The sequence below is a fragment of the Papio anubis genome, chromosome 10 (genome assembly GCF_008728515.1).
Source record: "Papio anubis isolate 15944 chromosome 10, Panubis1.0, whole genome shotgun sequence".
Lineage (NCBI taxonomy): Eukaryota > Metazoa > Chordata > Mammalia > Primates > Cercopithecidae > Papio > Papio anubis.
Genome location: NC_044985.1, coordinates 31,878,491 through 31,894,902, shown reverse-complemented (window position 1 = coordinate 31,894,902; position 16,412 = coordinate 31,878,491). Strand labels below are relative to the sequence as shown.

Here is a 16,412-nt window from a genome sequence, read left to right as displayed (position 1 = left end):
TTTGAAAAGTACTCTGCTATTATTTCTTTGAAAAAACTTTCTACCTCAGTCTCTTTCTCTACGCCCTCTTTAAGGCCAGTAACTTTTTGATTATGCCTTTTGAGAGCTATTTTCCAGACCTTGTAGGCATACTTCATTGTTTTTTATTATTTTTTTCTCTTATGACTGTATTTTCATATAACCTGTCTTCAAGCTCACTAATTCATTCCTCTGCTGTTGAGAGACTGATGCATTTTCAGCCGTTGAATTTTCCAGCTTCAGAATTTCTGCTTGTTTTTTTTTTATCATTTCAGTCTCTTTGTTAAGTTTCTCTTACATAATTCTGAATTTTTTATCTCTTTTATCTTGAATTAAATTGAGCTTTCTCAAGACCACTGTTTTGAATTTCCCATCTAAAAGGTCACATATCTTTACTGCTCCAGGATTAGTCTGTTTGGTGAGGTCCTGTTTTCCTAGATGTTCTTGGTAATTGTGGACATTCATTGATATCTAGGCATGGAAGAGCTAGTCTTCACAGTTTGGGTTTGTTTGTTCCTGTCACTCTCCAGGGGGGCTTTCCAAGAAATCAAAGCAGATTGAGTGTTGTGACCCAAGCCTGTAGTCACTGCAGCCATTTTGGCATTAAAGAGCGTCCAAAGCACAGGAACGCTGTGACTCTTGCAGACTCCTACATACACAGTTCTGATGGACTTGGGAAGATAATTGAGAGAATTCCCTGGGTTACCAGTCAGAGTCTCTTGCTCTCTACCTTCCCTTTCCTTCAGTCAGGAGTCTCTCTGTACTGGCCTGCCCAGTGTTGGTGGGGGATGATACAGGCACTTTTGTAGCCACCACAGTTGGAACTGTGCTGAGTTGCCTCTGAAGCCTCGCAGACCAGCACAGTATTGGGGCTCACCCAAGGGCCACGGCCAATCCTGCATGACTGCCACTGGTTATTCAAGGCCAAAGGCCACTTTAGTCAGCAGGTGGTGAATTCTTTCAAGACTGAGTCCATCCCATCAGGGCAGCCATTCCCTTCCTGCCTATGGTGAATCTGTAAATGCCATCCCAGAGCAACAGCTTGCTATCAAAAGCTTCAGAAATCTGTCTTTTTGCTTTATTTTACTGTGACTGAACCAATACTCTGGTTGCAAAGCAAAGTTCTCTGTACTCTTCCTTCTCCTTACCCCGAGCTGAAGGGGTTAGGGAGGGGTGTCTCAGGGATTCCCTTAGCTGCCACAGGTGGTGTTGCACTGTGTTTTAACTCAAATCCATTACCTCCAAGGCCAGTGCAGTACCAAGGCTTGCCAAAGGATGCAGTCCTTGTGGCCTGTCACTCCAATTTATTCCGGGCCCTAGACCACTTTAGTCAGAATGTGGTGAAGGCCAATTACTTCCTCTGGAGTGGAGGATTTCTCTCTGGCCTAGGACTGAGCTAAATGCTTCTTCTGTGGGCGCCAGCACAATGCCCTGTGTTATATTCTGCTGTTACAGAGCAGCACTGAGTTCCAGTGCAAAATCCCACACTTACTTTCGCTCTCTCTCCCAAGCACACAGATTCTATCTCAGTGTTGTGCTGCCTGGGGTTGGCGGAGGGGTGGTGTAGTCAGTGCAAGACTGTCTTTTCTGCCCTCTTCAGTGCCTCTTTCCTGGTTAAAACCAGGGGTCATGATTGCTCACTTGATTTTGGATTTTTTGTTTATTTGTTTCTTTGTGTGTTTGTTTGTTTGTTTTGAGGCAGGGTCTCACTCTGTCACCCAGGCTGGAGTGCAGTGGTGTGATCTCAACTCATTGCAACCTCGACCGACCTCCTGGGCTCAAGTGATCCTCCCACCTCAGCCTCCCGAGTAGTTGGCACTGCAGGCGCATGCCACCATGCCCGGCTAATTTTTTCACATTTTGTAAAGACAGGGTTTCATCAGGTTGCCCAGGCTGGTCTTGAACTGAAATCAAATGATCCACTCGTCTTTGCCTTCCAAAGTGCTGGGATTACGGGCATGTACCACTGTGCCCAGCTGATTCTTATGAAGGTGTTTTTTTTTTTTTTTTTTTTTAATTTTTATTTTTGCATGGATAATTGTTCATTTTGGTGTTCCTGCTGGGGGATGATTCCTGGGGGATTCTCTTCGGCAATCTTTTCTGCCTCTTCTGTGAGGAAAAAGACATCTATTTTAAATTTTTCTTTTTTATTATAATTTAAGTTCTGGAATGCATGTGCAGAACATGTAGGTTTGTTACACAGGTATACATGTGCCATTAACCTGTCATCTACATTAGGTATTTTTCCTAATGCTATCCCTCCCCTATCCCCCCATCCGCCAGTAGGCCCCTGTGTGTGACGTTCCCCTCCCTGTGACCATGTGTCCTCATTATTCAGCTCCCGCTTATGAGAACATGCGGTGTTTGGTTTTCTGTTCCTGTGTTAGTTTGCTGAGAATGATGGTTTCCAGCTTCATCCATGTCCCTACAGGGGACATGAACTCATCCTTTTTTATGGCTGCATAATATTCTGTGACGTGTATGTTCCACGTTTTCTTTATCCAGTCTATCATTGGAGGGCATTTGGGTTGGTTCCAAGTCTTTGCTGCTGTGAACAGTGCTGCAGTAAACATACATATACATGTGTCTTTACAGTAGAATGATTTATAAACCTCTGGGTATATACCCAGTAATGGGATTGCTGGGTAAAATGGTTGTTCTGGAGTTCTGGTTCTAGATCCTTGAGGAATTGCCACACTGTCTTCCACAATAGTTGAACTAATTTATGCTCCCACCAACAGTGTAAAAGCGTTCCTGTTTTTCCACATCCTTTCCAGCATCTGTTGTTTTTGACTTTTTAATGATTGCCATTCCAACTGGTGTGAGATGGTATCTCATTATGGTTTTGATTTGCATGTCTCTCATGACCAGTAATGATGAGCTTTTTTCCACATGTTGGTTGGCTGCATAAATGTCTTCTTTTGAGAAGTGTCTGTTCATATCCTTTTGTTGCCATTGCTTTTGGTGTTTTTTAGTCATGAAATTTTTGCCCATGCCTATGTCCTGAATGATGTTGCCTAGGTTTTCTTCTAGGGTTTTTATGGTTTTAGGTCTTATGTTTAAGTCTTTAATCCATCTTGAGTTAATTTTTGTATAAGATGTAAGGAAGGGGCCCAGTTTCAGTTTTCTCCATATGGCTAGCCTGTTGTCCCAACACCATTTATTAAATAGAGAATCCTTTCCCCATTGCTTGTTTTCATCAGGTTTTTCAAAGATCAGATGTTGTTGTTGATGTATGGTGTTATTTCTGAGGACTCTGTTCTGTTCCATTGGTCTATATATCTGTTTTGGTACCAGTACCATGCTGCTTTGGTTACTGTAGCCTTGTAGTATAGTTTGAAGTCAGGTAGCGTGATGCCTCCAGCTTTGACCTTTTTGCTTAGGATTATCTTGGTTTATGCGGGCTCTTTTTTGGTTCCATATGAAATTTAAAGTAGTTTTTTCTAATTCTGTGAAGAAAGTCAATGGTAGCTTGAATGGGATAGCATTGAATCTATAAATGACTTTGGGCAGTATGACCATTTTCATGATATTGATTCTTCCTATCCATGAACATGGAATGTTTTTCCTTGTTTGTGTCCTCTCTTATTTTGTTGAGCATTGGTTTGTAGTTCTCATTGAAGCGGTCCTTCACATCCCTTGTAAGTTGTATTCCTATGTATTTTATTCTCTTTGTAGCAATTGTGAATGGGAGTTCACTCATGACTTGGCTCTCTGTTTGTCTATTATTGGTGTATAGGAATGCTTGTTTTTTTTGCACGTTGATTTTGTATCCTGAGACTTTGCTGAAATTGTTTATCAGCTTAAGGAGATTTTGGGCTGAGACAATAGGGTTTTCTAAATATACAATCATGTCATCTGCAAACAGAGACAATTTGACTTCCTGTCTTCCTATTTGAATACCTTTTATTTCTTTCCCTTGCCTGATTGCCCTGGCCAGAATTTCCAATATCATGTTGAATAGGAGTGGTGAGAGAGGGCATCCTTTTCTTGTGTCAGTTTTCAAAGGGAATGCTTCCCATTTTTGCCCATTCAGTGTGATATTGGCTGTGGGTTTGTCATAAATAGCTCTAATTATTTTGAGATACGTTCCATCAATACTTAGTTTATTGAGAGTTTTTAGCATGAAAGCGTGTTGAATTTTGTTGAAGGTCTTTTCTATATCTGTTGGGATAATCATGTGGTTTTTGTCATTGGTTCCGTTTATGTGATGGATTACATTTATTGATTTGTGTATGTTGAACCAGCCTTGCATCACAGAGATGAAGCCGCCTTGATCATGGTGGATAAGGTTTTTGATGTGCTGGTATTCGGTTTGCCAGCATTTTATTGAGGATTTTTGCATCGATGTTCATCAGGGATATTGGCCTGAAATTTTCTTTTTTTTGTTGTGTCTCTGCCAGAGTTTTGGTATCAGGATGATGCTGGGCCCATAAAATGAGTTAGGGAGGAGTCCCTCTTTTTCTCTTATTTGGAATAGTTTCAGAAGGAATGGTACCAGCTCCTGTTTGTACGTCTGGTAGAATTCGTCTGTGAATCCATCTGATCCTGAGCTTTTCCTAGTTGGTAGGCTATTAATTAGTGCCTTAATTTCCGAACTTGTTATTGGTCTGTTCAGGGATTTGACTTCTTCCTGATTTAGTCTTGGGAGGGTGTGTGTGTCCAGGAATTCATCCATTTCTTCTAGATTTTCTAGTTTATTTGTGTAGAGGTGTTTATAGTATTCTCTGATGGTAGTTTGTATTTCTATGGAATCAGTGGTGATATCCCTTTTATCATTTTTTTTGTGTGTCTATTTGATTCTTCTCTCTTTTCTTCTTTATTAGTCTGGCTAGTGGTGTATCTATTTTGTTAATATTTTTGGAAAAGCAACTCCTGGATTCTTTTTTTTTTTTTTTTTTTGAGAGTGTTTTTGTGTCTCTATCTCCTTCAGTTCTGCTCTGGTCTTAGTTATTTCTTGTCTTCTGCTGGCTTTTGAATTTGTTTGCTCTTGCTTCTCTAGTTTTTTAAATTGTGATGTCAGGATGTTGGTTTCCGATCTTTCCTGCTTTCTCCTGTGGGCTATAAACTTCCCTCTACACGCTGCTTTAGCTGTGTCCCAGATATTCTGGTACATTGTGTCTTTGTTCTCATTGGTTTCAAAGAACTTATTTATTTCTGCCTTAATTTTGTTGTTTACCCAGTAGTCATTCAGGAGCAGGTTGTTCAGTTTCCATGTTGTTGTGCAGTTTTGAGCGAGTTTCTTAATCCTGAGTTCCAATTTGATTGCACTATGGTCTGAGAGACTGTTTTTTATGGTTTCCATTCTTTTGCATCTGTTGTGGAGTGTTTTACTTCCAATTATGTGGTCAGTTTCAGAATAAGTGTGATGTTGTGCTGAGAAAAATATATATTCTGTTGATTTGGGGTGGAGAGTTCTGTAGGTGTCTATTAGGTCCACTTGGTCCATAGCTGAGTTCAAGTCTTGAGTGTCCTTGTTAATTTTCTGTCTTGTTGATCTAATATTGACAGTGGGGTGTTAAAGTCTCCCACTACTATTGTTGTGTGGGTGTCTAAGTCTCTTTGTAGGTCTCTAAGAACTTGCCTTATAAATCTGGGTGCTCCTGTACTGGGTGCATATATATTTAGGATAGTTAGCTCTTCTTTTTGCATTGATCCCTTTACCATTATGTAATGCCCTTCTTTGTCTTTTTTAATATTTGATGGTTTAAAGTCTGTTTTATCAGAGACTAGGACTGCAACCCCTGCTTTTTTTCGCTTTCCATTTTCTTGATAAATATTCCTCCATCCCTTTATTTTGAGCCTATGTGTGTCTTTGCAAGTGAGAGGGGTCTCCTGAATATAGCACACCAATGGGTCTTGACTCTTTATCCAGTTTGCAAGTCTGTGCTGTTTAATTGGGCCAGTTAGCCCATTTACATTGAAGGTTAATATTGTTTTGTGTGAATTTGATTCTATCATTTTGATGCTAGATGGTTATTTTGCCCGTTATTTGATGTAGTTTCTTCATAGTGTCGATGGTCTTTACGATTTGGTATGTTTTTGCAGTGGCTGTTACCAGTTTTTCGTTTCCATTTTTAGTGCTTCCTTCAGGAGCTCCTGTAAGGCAGGCCTGGTGGTGACAAAATCTCTCAGCATTTGCTTGTCTGTAAAGGACTTTGTTTATCCTTCATTTATGAAGCTTAGTTTGGCTGGATATGAAATTCTGGGTTGAAAATTCTTTTATTTAAGAATGTTGAATATTGACCCCCCACTGTCTTCTGGCTTTTAGGGTTCCTGCAGAGAGATCCGTAGTTAGTCTGATGGGTTTCAGATTTCTAAAATAACATTTGGCTCTGCAGTATAAGAAGCCAAGTTAATGAAATTAGAAAATATTTTTAAGCAGCGTGTTTCTTCTCTTTCTCTTTTTCTTTTAACTCTTGCAAAGGTAAGAGAACACATGCTTACATTTTTAACCGCTTGTCCATGGCTTATTATTAAAAACAGTTCTCACTTCTTTGTCATAGGTTAGATTCTCCAGAATATTTTCCTTCAGACTGATACCATGGTGCAACAAAATGTTCGGGCCTTTATTACCTTATTTGCTCAATCCCAGGAAGGCTATGATGTTGGATGAGGTGGCTGTCACTACCCCAGTTTTCCCATCTAGAGGCAAATACTTTTGAAACTTTTTTTGGCTTATTCTTCTGGTATATACTTCTGTATCTCTAAATAACATTTTACTTTGCTACCTCCTGTCTTTTTGGTTTTAGGCATTATCTCTTGACTTACTGTAGGTGATGTAGATTTAGCCTTTTTCCACAAACATCCCATCCACTGCCCCCCCTCTTCCCATTGATAGCTTAATTTTTCATATACAACCATTTAGCATTTGTATAGTTCTAAATATTTATTATTCATTTAGACCCAAACTATCTGCTGCTTGTCAAAATAGCCTCTCCATTTATTCAGAGGTATCAAGTATTTTTATCAGTTTATCCATTATCAAGAAATTTCTCCCAGACCATTCTGATGTACTGCAGTTTTGGCCCATTGCTTTATAGAGTTGCTGCAGGTGCAGTCTCTATCCTATGCTGGTTCCTCTGTTTCCTATATCCTATTTAATCCTTCGGCTTGTGTACTCTCTTGTTTTATTCCATTTTCTAGTAGCTTTCTGAAAGGCAAATGTTCTGTGGTGTTATATTTATGTAAGTGTCTTTATTTTACTCCAACTATTAGTTTAGCTGGCTTTCAAATTATAAAAGTGAAATTGTTCTTAAGAGCTCTGAAGGTATTCGTAGCATCTATTGTAAAATTAGAAGCCCTTCTTACTTCCATCGCTCTTCTGATCACTTTTATCTCCTCTCGGGAAGATTATACAATCTCATTTTTAGGCTTATCAAATGTTTCTCTTTGTTGTATCTAGAGTTCTGAAATGTCACAGCGATGTGACTTATTATGAGTCTATAGTCATTCATTTTGCCATGCATTTTATGGATCCTTTCAGTCTGACATTTTGTGTCCATCAACTCTGGGAAAGTTCCTCATATTTTTTCTTTAATTTTCTTGCCTTTGTTTTTGGTTCTAGAACTCTAAACATTCTACCTCCTGGGACTATTTTTTTTTCTGTCATTTTTTTTTTTTCTTCATACTTTCTGGAAAATTTACCTTTTTCAAACTTTTGAGACTTTCATTTCTGCTATCATACTTTTAATTTCCAAAAGACCTTTTTTGATCTCTGTATAATTTTCTTATTATATTCTGTTATTTTCTCTTTCTGTGAATTTAATTAAAATTATTGTTGTTTTGTTTTGAAATTTATTGCTTCCTGCTTTCTCTGTTTTTTCCAAATTATTCTTTCTGTTAATATGTTTTGGTCTTTTTAATCTTGAAGCTTTCGTCAGCTATGTAGCAATCTTTGATTGTATGTTCAAATTTATGTCAAGGGCATTAGAAAGCTATTTTAGAGTTCTGTGAATATGGCTGGGCATTTTTGGGATGGAAACCCCTGGTGTCATTATCTTTAGGTTTGGAAGCCTAATAAGAGTCTAATAAGAAGAGTTCTCCAATCTTCTACCTCTCAGTCAGTGATTCTCAAGTGGTACAATTTGGCCTCTTAAAAGAAATTCAGCAGTGTCTAGAGACTTATTTGATTGCCACAGATAGGTTGCTACTGAAAACTGATACATAGAATCTGGGGGTCTTGTTGCATCCTACAGTGCATAGGACAGCTCCAACAACGAAGAACAGTCAAATTTAAAATGTTATCCAGAGAAACCCTGCTTTAAGGTATAAGTCTGATTGCCAGTGCTATGAGAACTATGTGAAAGAAGGTAGCTGGAGAGCCTCAATATTCAATATATAAACACTATCTTAATCCTCTCCTCCCCCTCAAAACTTTTTTGTCTGATACCCTCATCTTCTGCTGTGTCTTGTGTCCCTAGGGTAGATTTCTGTCTTATCCTCTATAGAAAATAAGCCTCATGGCCTCTGATGAAGTGGGTTAGAGGCTTTTGTTTAATTTAAACCATGTTAGCACTGCAAGTCTTTTAGGAATGGTTTTCTCATTGAATTCTAGCCCAAATTAAAAGACCGGTTATTAAGTGAACTTGTTGTATGTTTATATTATTTAGAGTATTAGCTGATGAGACTGGATGGCTTTGTATATTTTACTAAATGCATAAGTAGAAAAATAAGATATGAGTTGAAGATTATAAACCAAAAGGCAGATGAAACCTGGAATTGACAGCTGTTCCCATCCTTTCATTTCTGTTTTATTCTCTCTTTTCATTCCAGATCTTGCCCAAAGTGCTGATCTTAAACATATTTTGGGTTTGCTACCTTTTCCTAATCTCTTTTTACCCTTTATCTTATATTCTCCCATGTCTCTCCTCACCTCCAATAAAACATAGCAAATTCTTAGTCCTATACTACTTTCTTGATTAATAGGGGAATTGAGAATCGTGTAAAATTTTGACCTGCCTTTGTATTGCTATAAAAGAATACCTAAGACTGGGTAATTTGTAAAGATATGAGGTCTTATAGCTCACAGTTCTGCAGACTGAGAAGTTCAAGAACATAGACCTAGCTTCTAGAAGGGCTTTCATACTTCCTACTTCACAACATGGTGGACAAAGTCAAAGGAGAAAAAGAAACATTCAAAGAGGAAAATCTGAGGAGTGCATAGTGGCCTTATAACAACCCACTCTTGTGGGAAGGAACTAAGCCATTCGCCAGGGAACTAATCCAGTCTCGTGAGAGCCAGAACACACTAACTCCAGAATAGCACTAAGCCATTTATGAGGCATCTACCCCTAGAACCCAGACATCTCCCTCTAGGCCTCACCTTTCAATATTGCCACAGTGGGGTTCAAATTTCCACATTAGCTTTGGTGGTGATAAAGAAACCATATCCAAATTATAGCATGACCAAAGAGTTGAGGTCAGACTTTTCAAGAATTAAGTTCTGATCTGTTGGCTTTTCACTTGCACAGTTTCACTTTCTCCTTATTTCTTTTTTGTATTGTTTACAAAAAATATATATTTTCTAATATAGATAACCCAGAAATGTCGGTCTTAAACGCACTCTTAATATGACCACTTGTATGGTCTGTATGTGTCTCAGTCAACTTACTTTATAATGAGTAAATACCAAAACTATTTTCCCTGAAAAGCTGGGTTTCAGCTAATACCCATTAGACTTTGGTGGGTTTTTTTTATTATGTCCAACCTGTTATACCAACACTGCTGCAATATCTGGTGAGCATCATGTTTTTAAAAATTTATGGTAAAACACATTTTATGTTTGTAACATATGTTTAAAAGTTAAAATAGAATTTTAGCATCGTAATTTACACTTAGGAATTTATATGTTCAAATTGTAAAGTACAGGATTTGATTTAAATGTGCAAGAAAATTTTTAAAGTTACAAAAATAAGTAATATACATTCAGTATGAAAGTGATTAAAAAATGAAAATTACCTATAACCTTTGCACCCAGAAATAATTCCAAGATGCTAATATGTATAATATTAGTCTTTTTAAACTATGTTTTTATACATTTAATAGCAGCATGGGATCACAGAGCTTTGTCAGGTACTTTGAGAAGAAATAATCATAGATAACATCTTTTTATTATATTAAATACTTATAAAATAACAATATGTTTGTTTCCTTTACATTGCGAGAGTCTCTTCCCAACCATTAGGAATTATGCCCTTGAATAGTGTGATGATTGGTGTTGACAAAGAAAAATAAGATATAAAAAATTTGCTTACTTTGGTATATAAATGTTATTGAAATGTCTTACTTCTTTAAAAACAAACATATGAATGAATTCATTCTTTGTTTTGTACAGTCTGTGGATTGTGATAAATATATAATGATCCATCATTACAGTATCATACAGAATAGTTTCATTGCCCTAAAAATCTCGTGTTCCGTACTTCTTCTCTTTCCTTGACAACCACTGATCACTAAAAGATCTGTTTCTGTAGTTGTGCCTATTCCAGAATATTATACAGTTGGAAACATACAGTAGGTAGTCTCTTCAGATTGTCTTCTTTCACTTAGCAATATACATCTAAATTTCCTTCATGTCTTTTCATGGCTTTGTTTCTTTTGCATGCTGAGTAAGATTCCATTTTATGGATGTACCACAGTTTGTTTATCCGTTCACTTATTGAAGAACACTCTTGCTTACTTCCAAGTTTTGGCAATTATAAGTAAAGCTGCTATAAACAGGAAGATGCAGGTCTTTGTGTGAACCTGTCTTCAACTCATTTGGGTAACCAGAGTACATGATTTCTAGATTGTGTAAAACGAATATGTTAAGTTTCATAATAAACTTCCAGACTGTTTTCCAAAGTCACTGTACCATTTTGCTTTCCCATCAGCCATGAATGAGAGTTTCCATTGCTCTACCTTCTCACTAGTACTTGGTATTGTCATTGTTTTTGGATTTAACCATTGTAATAAGTGTGCAATGGTATCTCGTTGTTTGATTATGTAATTCCCTGTTGACATACGATGTTGAGCATCTTTTCATATGCTTATTTCCACCTGCATATCTTATTTGGTGAGATGTTTATTTTGATGCCAATTTTAAACTGGGTTGTTTATTTTCTTGTTGAGTTATTTGTATATTGTAACAAAGTAAGTGTTTTTCACATATTTTATCCGCATGTGTATTTTGTGTTTTAATTTTCTTAATAATGCCATTTGTAGAGCAGAAGTTTTTAATTTTAATGAAGTCTAAATCAATTTTTTATTTTCTTTCATGGATTGTACTTTTGCTGTTGTATCTAAAAACACATGGCCATAACCAAGGTCTCCTAGATTTTCTTTTGTGTTACATTTTTGGAGTTTTGTTTGTTTGTTTGTTTGTTTTTTGAGATGGAGTCTCACTCTGTCACCAGACTTGAGTGCAGTGGCACAATCTTGGCTCACTGCAACCTCTGCCTCCCGGGTTCAAGTGATTCTCCTGCCTTAGCCTCCCAAATAGCTGGGACTACAGGCACGCACCACCATGCCCAGCTAATTTTTGAATTTTTAGTAGAGCCGGGGTTTCACCATGTTGGCCAGGATGGTCTCGGATCTCTTGACCTTGTGGTCCACCAACCTCTGCCTCCCAAAGCACTGGGATTACAGACAGGAGCCACCGTGCCTGGCCTGTTTTTTGTTTTTTGGGTTTTTTTTTTGGAGATGGAGTCTTGCTGTGTCACCTAGGCTGGAGTGCGGTGGTGGGATCTCAGCTCACTGTAACTTCTGCGTCCTGGGTTCAAGTGATTCTCTTGCCTCAGCCTTGCGATGTGTTCAGAATTTATTTCTTCCAGTGGGTTCTTGGTCTTGCTGACTTCAAGAATGAAGCTGTGAACCCTCGGGGTGAGTGTTAACAGCTCTTAAAGATGGCATGTCCGGAGTTCCTTCCTTCAGATGTTCAGATGTGTCCGGAGTTTCTCCCTTCTGGTGGGTTCGTGGTCTTGCTGACTTCAGGAGTGAAGCTGCAGACCTTCGCAGTGAATGTTACAGCTCTTAAAGGTGGCATGTCTGGAGTTGTTTGTTCCTCCCAGTGGGTTTATGTCTTGCTGACTTCAGGAGTGAAGCCGCAGACCCTCGCGGTGAGTGTTACAGCTCATAAAGGTAGTGCGGACCCAAAGAGTGAGCAGCAGCAAGACTTATTGTGAAGAGTGAAGGAACAAAGCTTCCACAGCATGGAAAGGGACCTGAGCGGATTGCTGCTGCTGTCTTGGGTGGCCAGCTTTTATTCCCTTATTTGTCGCCACCCACATCCTGCTGATTGATTCATTTTACAGAGCACTGATTGGTCCATTTTACAGAGTGCTGATTGGTGCATTTACAATCCTTTAGCTAGACACAGAGCGCTGATTGGTGCTTTTACAATCCTTTAGCTAGACACAGAGTGCTGATTGGTACGTTTTTATAGAGTGCTGATTGGTACATTTACAGTCTTCTAGCTAGACAGAAAAGTTCTCCAAGTCCCACTCAACCCAGGAAGTCCAGCTGGCTTCACCTCTCAGCAAATAGCTGGGATTACAGGCGCCCACCACCACGCCCGGCTGATTTTTGTATTTTTAGTAGAGACGGGGTTTCACCATGTTGGTCAGGCTGGTTTCGAACTCCTGACCTCAGGTGGTCCACCTGTCTTGGTGTCCCACAGTGCTGGGATTACAGGCGTGAGCCACTGTGCCTGGCCATTTTTGGAGTTTTATAGTTTTGCATTTTATGTTTAAGTCTGTGATCCATTTTGAGTTTTCTTTGTGTGAAAGTTGTAAGGTCTGTGTCAATTCATGTTTTGGGACGTGTATGTCTAGTTTTTCCATTACCATTTGTTGCAAAGATTGTTCTTTTCTCCATTGAATTGCCTTTTCTTATTTCTAAAAGCATAACTGACTATGTTTATATGGGCCTGTTTCTGGACTCTGTTTTGTTCCCTTGATTTGTCTGTTCTTTCACCATTACCCCACTGTATTGATTAGTATAGTTTTATAATATCTTGAAGTTGGGTAGGTTTTGTCCTCCAGCTTTGTTCTCCTTCAGTATCATGTTGGCTCTTCTGGGTCTTTCTTTCTTTTTGTGTATACTTTAAAATCAGTTTGTCATATCCACAAAATAACTATCTATGATTTTGATTGGGATTGTGTTGAATCTATAGATCAAGGTTGGAAGAAGTGACATTTAACAATATGAATTTTTTCTGCTCTTGAATGATGTCATTTATTTAGACTTTCTTTGATTTCTTGAATTAGAGTTTTATAGTTATCCTCATAGAGATGTTGTACATATTTTGTTAGATTTATATCTACATTTTTGGTGAGTGTTTTTTGTTGTTGTTCCTAATATATATGGTATTATTTTAATTTCTAATTTCAATTGTTCATTACTGATATATAGGAAAGAAGTTGACAATTTGTATATTAACCTTGTATCCTGCAACCTTACTACAGTAGTTTATTAGTTCCAGTGATTTTGTTGTTGTTATTTTGGGATTTTCTACATGCATAATCATAGCATATTATTGGGACAAAGAATGATGAGAAAAGGTGTATAAAGAATGATAAAAATATAATAAAACAGTGTATTTGAGCCTATTCATAGTTGGTCATCAGTTATTGTCCCATTGATAGCCTTTTAACTTTGGGGAGTAAAAGGGATTGCAGAAAAGGATGAAGGTAGAGTACCAAAGTTCTAAGCCATATAATACTGTCTTTTTAAAGCACCCCCACCCCACTCCAAACTTTTAGCTGTCCTTTTCCAACCCAAAAAACACAACTGTCTAAAAATCCTATTTCATTTTAAATGTCAACTGACATTTCCATTTATTCTTGCAAAATTACCTAAGCATACTAATGGAGGGGGTGGACAACATATTCATTAGTAAAACAGAATTGGAGAATATCATTTCATTGACTCTAGAATTTGGTCTGCTATGCTTTCTGCATAAGCTGAAGGGTCTCATTAGAAATGATGTATTATTCCTAAAAGTTTTTAGGGAAAATTTTAAGATTTTTCTAGGATAATTTCTAGGGTAATTTTTAGCAATTCTTAAATAATTTATCTCTAAAGCAATGTTATATTCAGTTTTTTTCCTTCCAAAAATAGTTTAATATTTACTAAGTAATTTATTGGAGTTGTAGCATATTGTAGAGGCCAAGAACAAACTTCCCTTCACCCTCTGAAGGTTCTTTGAAAATCAGCTGAAAAAAGACAGATTAATAGGAAAAAGGGCATATGATTTCATTTGATCATGGTTTTACATGACATGGGAGCCTTCAGAATAAAGACCTAAAGATAAAGGCAAAAACTGTCCATTGGTATACTTAGGTTCAGCAAAGTCTGGACAGCCATGTGCTGAGTGGGGAAACCCAGCAAGGCCTGCCTGTATAGATTCTTCTTGGCCTCTCTGTGCAGCATTCTTTCCTTCTGGGTATGGTACAGCACCGTTTCTGGAATGGGGGTCGTATGACGTACAATCAAACAGAATAGGTCACATTTTTTTTATAGTTAGTTTTTACACAGAAAGATGAGGGCAGGGAACATTAGAGTAATGTATTTAGGTTCTGTGGCTGGCTTTGGGGAAAGGGGGTTCTGGTTTCTGTGAACTGCCTTGGGGAAGAGGGATTGTGGTTTCAGTGGCTAGTCTCAGGAGAATGAGAGGCCAGAGACAGGAAGTTAGGAGATGGTCAGAGAGAGCTGCTTCAGAGGACTTTATTTTGGAGTATCATTTCCTGAGCCCTAACAATATCATACTTACATTTAAGTAAACTCAAGTCTGTAAACATGGCAAAGGAAAAACTTATTTGAATAGTGGATAGTATTGTATTCATTATTATTCTCAAATGAACATATACCCTGAAGTAATTGATATTGCAAGAAAGTACAGTTCTGTAATTTATGGGTAGTTTGGGGCTTTTCAAGGAAAATTTGTCTACATGTGCCTTCTCACCCACCAATTTTAGTGCCCTCGTCTTAAATCTTGTGTCCCATATAATGCAACCATCCTTCACAAAAATGATATTTTTGTCAGGTGTAGTACCTCACACCTGTAATCCCAGCTATTCAGGAGGCTGAGTCAGGAGGATTGCTTGAGGCCAGGAGTTGGAGACTTCAGTGAGCCATTATCATGCCACTGCGCTAGTTGACAGAGGAAGGCTCCATCTCTTAAAAGAAACCAAAAAAAAAAAGTTTTTGTTGATTCAAGTGTCTGTTGCCCTTATACTATTTATCCATCCAAGTAAACACATTAGCTTGGATTCACGAGCTTAAATCCTCCTCCTCTTCAGCATGTTTTTAGTCAGAGAAGGTAGCCTACTTCCATGTACTCAGAGAACATAGACTACTGTTGATCACTATAATATTTAAGATGTATGGTAGTTATGTCACTGCCAGCAAAATCATGTAATGCATTTCCAAAGCTTCTAAAGGATTTCTAGATAGGTTGCAAATTTGTGTTAGTTCTTTTGTTAGCCTATATAATTCAGAACTAAATGCATTTTATTTTAAGACATATACTTTAAAGAAGTCCTCCAAGTAGTATTTCTTTTTTGTTCCTTCCTTCATCAACACTACCGCAGAATTGATACTTTGTATCATTTACAAGGTGTATTCCATGGTTAATAATCAAAACAACTGTAGTAATATCTTTTTTTCTTTTTTTGAGACGGAGTCTGGCTCTGTCTTGCCTAGGCTGGAGTGCAGTGGTGTGTTCTCCGCTCACTGCAGCCTCCGCCTCCCAGGTTCAAGCAATTCTCCTGTCTCAGCTTCCCGAGTAGCTGGGATTACAGGTGCGCACCACAACACCTGGCTAATTTTGTATTTTTAGTAGAGATGGAGTTTCACCATGTTGTCTAGGCTGGTCTCAAACTCCTGAACTCAGGTGATTCACCTGCCTCAGCCTCCCAAAGTGCTGGGATTACAGGCGTGAGCCACCATGCCCAGCCAACTGTAGTGATTTTGAAATGTCTTTCTTTACTGAAGATACCATAGTATTAACTCTGTGATTATCATTCTGGGAGTTGTTTATTTTGTAACTATTGACCTTCCATGTTCTTGAAAACAACTTTATTGTCTTATTCATGAATATCAAGGCTGTAATAGGTACTTTATAAAGTAAGTACACTTATTAAAAGATAATATATGTACCAGGCCTGGTGGCTCACGCCTGTAATCTCAGCACTTTGGGAGGCTGAAGTGGGTGGATCACAAGGCAGGAGTTCGAGACCAGCCTGGCCAATATGGTGAAACCCCGTCTATACTAAAAATACAAAAATTAGCCGAGCGTGGTGTCGCATGCCTGTAATTCCAGCTACTCAGGAAGCTGAGGCAGGAGAATCGCTTGAACCCGGGAGGCAGAGGTTGCAGTGAGCCAAGATGGTGCCACTGCATTCCAGCTGGGC

The 16,412-nt window shown here is 38.3% G+C and overlaps 1 protein-coding gene across 7 annotated transcripts in view; it reads left to right on the top strand.

The window, feature by feature from the left end:
* ORC4 (origin recognition complex subunit 4) overlaps positions 1 to 16,412 on the top strand; it is a 90,588-nt gene that overhangs the window by 13,164 nt on the left and 61,012 nt on the right. The gene's annotated exons all lie outside the window — the stretch shown is intronic.